The following is a 3,060-nucleotide window of genomic DNA, read 5'->3' as shown; positions in this document are numbered from 1 at the left end:
TGCTGGTACCAAAAGTGTTGACTGTGGTGCTGAGCAAGCTGAAGCTGTTAACAACCTCAATCTCTTCTCCATATATCATGGTACTGCCAATTGGCCGCCTGAAGAAAATCTTTGTCTTCTTGATGTTGAGATTCAATCCATATTGAAGACTACAGTCTTTGACTTTCTGAAACAATTATTTCAGGTCCCCCTTACTTTCAGCAAATAAAGTTGTATGATCTGCATAATGTAAGTTGTTGATGAGTTTTCCTCCAATCCTGATGCCACATTTCTCCTCCTATGGATATGAGATACATTCTAGGTGTTCTCTTTTCCTGTTTTTGAACCACAACATGTTTGCTTGCTCTGTTCAGAAGACTGCTTCATGGTCCAAATATAGGTTTCTCATAAGGACAATCAAGCGTTCTTGAATTTCAATTTTCCTCAGGGTTAGTCACAATTTTTTGTGATCCACACTGTGAAATATCTTTATTACAAAAAATTCTAGGAGGGGAAAACTGCCCAAATATCAAACCACAAAAAAAATGGATTGGGAAATTATGGTACATACACAATGGAATACTATGCAGCACCCAGGAGCAATAACTTTGTAAATTATTACCTAACTTGGGAGGGACTGGAGAGCATTATGCTGAGTGAACTAACTCATCCCCACAATGATAAATATTGTATAAGAACGTTATTGTAGAATGAGTATAAGTATCCAAGAGGGATGGGGGAAGCTGGAAGCAGAGGGATGAGGATATACAGGGGGAAGAGGGGATTAATCATTGGTTGTACAATTTGATGAGTGGGGGCTTGAGGTAACTTGAAAGAATTTGATCAAATTTATATTAGAATTTTGTAAATTAGCTAGTAAAAAATACATTTAAAAAAGTCTAGAAGGGGACATTCCTTGAAAAGGGATATCATAGATTGCACCAAAACAGGGCAAAAAAAACCACCCCAAAACAACAAACAAACGAGCTCTCACACTGAATCAATAGCTACTTTATGATGCATGGAAATTAAAATTGCCATGGATTTATGTTTACTTTTATTCAAAATACATGCATATGGACACAGGCCTCAAGAAAGCAAACAATGAATTGCATTGAATAAATCTACCAAAAAAGAACTCTTTAATGTGGTAAAGCAAAATAATAATAATAATAATAATAATAATAATAATAATAATAATAATAAACAATAATAACTTTAAGAATTAAAATGGTCCCGACAGCGAAGGCTGTGGTAGCTGCGCTCAGAGCGGCGCAGGAGGCGAGGCAGGAAGCGGCGCCTGGGCTTATGGCCGCCGAGCGACGGAGGAGCCGGGTGCAAAGAATTGTTGACCTAGGAGCCATGGATAGGAGAAGTGTGGGTGAAACAGAAAATGGAGACGCCTTCCTTGACCTGAAGAAGTTGCAGACCTCCAGATTGCCTCACCGCTACACAAAAGAGGAGCTCTTGGATATAAAAGAACATCCCTATTCCAAACAAAGGCCTTCATGCCTTTCAGAAAAATATGACAGTGGTGATGGCGTCTGGGACCCGGAGAAGGGGCATGCCTCTTTCTACCCAGCTTCAGGGCGGAGCTTGCCAGTGGAAAATCTCAAGAAAGAGCTGGATCCAGACCGAGCTTCCTTGGTATGCAGGGTAGCAGATCCCCGAGAGCGCGTGAAGGAAGACGACTTAGAAGTTGTTCTCAGTCCACAGAGAAGAAGCTTTGCCGGAGGCTGCCACGTGACGGCTGCTGTGAGCTCCCGGTGCACAGGAAGCTCGCTGGAGAAAGACAGCGATGGGCTTCGCCTGCTGGGTGCCCGCCGCATCGGCAGTGGGAGAATCATCTCTGCTCGGACGTTTGAGAAGGATCACCGCCTTAGGGATAAGGACCTCCGGGACTTGAGAGACAGAGACCGTGAGAAGGACTACAAAGACAAGCGTTTCAGGAGAGAGTTTGGGGACAGTAAGCGTGTCTTTGGTGAGCGTCGGAGAAATGATTCCTACACAGAAGAGGAGCCAGAGTGGTTCTTGGCTGGCCCTACAAGTCAGTCTGAAACCACTGAGCTGACGGGCTTCGATGAGAAGATACTGGAAGAGGATCCCAAAGGGAGGAAGAGAATACGGCGCCGGACAGCTTCCGTGAAGGAAGGCCTAGTCGAGTGCAATGGAGGAGTGGCCGAAGAGGATGAGGTGGAGGTCATTCTTGCTCAGGAGCCTGCAGCTGATCAGGAGGTGCCGAGGGACGCCATCTTGCCCGAGCAGTCCCCAGGAGAATTTGACTTTAATGAGTTCTTTAACCTTGATAAGGTGCCGTGCTTGGCTTCGATGATAGATGTTTTGGGAGAAGGGTCGGTCTCTGCCAGCCGCTTCAGTAGGTGGTTCTCTAACCCCAGCCAGTCCGGAAGCTGCTCAAGCAGCCTTGGGTCCACACCACATGAAGAACTGGAACGACTTGCAGGTCTGGAGCAAGCTATCCTCTCTCCTGGACAGAACTCGGGCAATTACTTTGCTCCTATACCACTGGAAGATCACACCGAAAATAAAGTTGATATTTTGGAAATGCTACAGAAAGCCAAAGTGGACTTAAAACCTCTTCTCTCCAGCCTTTCTGCAAATAAGGAAAAACTGAAAGAAAGCTCACATTCAGGAGTGGCTCTTTCAGTGGAAGAGGTAGAAGCAGGGCTCAAGGGTTTGAAGGTGGACCAACAAGTAAAGAATTTAACTCCTTCATGGCAGAACATTTAGAGGAGACCCTCAACGCTGTAACAAACAATCGGCAGCTGAAAAAAGATGGAGATATGACTGCGTTCAACAAGCTCGTGAGCACCATGAAGGCAAGCGGGGGGACTCTGCCTTCACAGCCCAGAGCCAGCCGAAACCTTGAAAGCCATTTGATGTCTCCTGCTGAGATTCCAGGCCAGCCTGTGTCTAAGAACATCCTCCAGGAACTTCTGGTTCCACCTATCCAGAGACCGGCTTCTTCCAATCTTCTGAGTGGCCTTATGGGAAGCTTGGAGCCCACAGCATCTTTACTGGGCCAAAGAGCACCCTTGCCCCCCTTGTCACAGGTGTTTCAAA

At 45.7% G+C, this 3,060-nt stretch overlaps 1 pseudogene; it reads left to right on the top strand.

Annotated features, from left to right (window-relative positions):
• The first annotated feature begins 1,341 nt into the window (after window positions 1–1,341).
• The window catches only part of LOC102848585, a 12,396-nt pseudogene continuing 10,677 nt past the window's right edge, over window positions 1,342–3,060 (top strand).

This window comes from Elephantulus edwardii, unplaced genomic scaffold (assembly GCF_000299155.1).
Source record: "Elephantulus edwardii isolate Elephantulus edwardi_28Jun2011 unplaced genomic scaffold, EleEdw1.0 scaffold00173, whole genome shotgun sequence".
Lineage (NCBI taxonomy): Eukaryota > Metazoa > Chordata > Mammalia > Macroscelidea > Macroscelididae > Elephantulus > Elephantulus edwardii.
The sequence above is the reverse complement of the archived record's forward strand: the minus strand, read 5'-3'. Positions and strand labels throughout refer to the sequence as shown.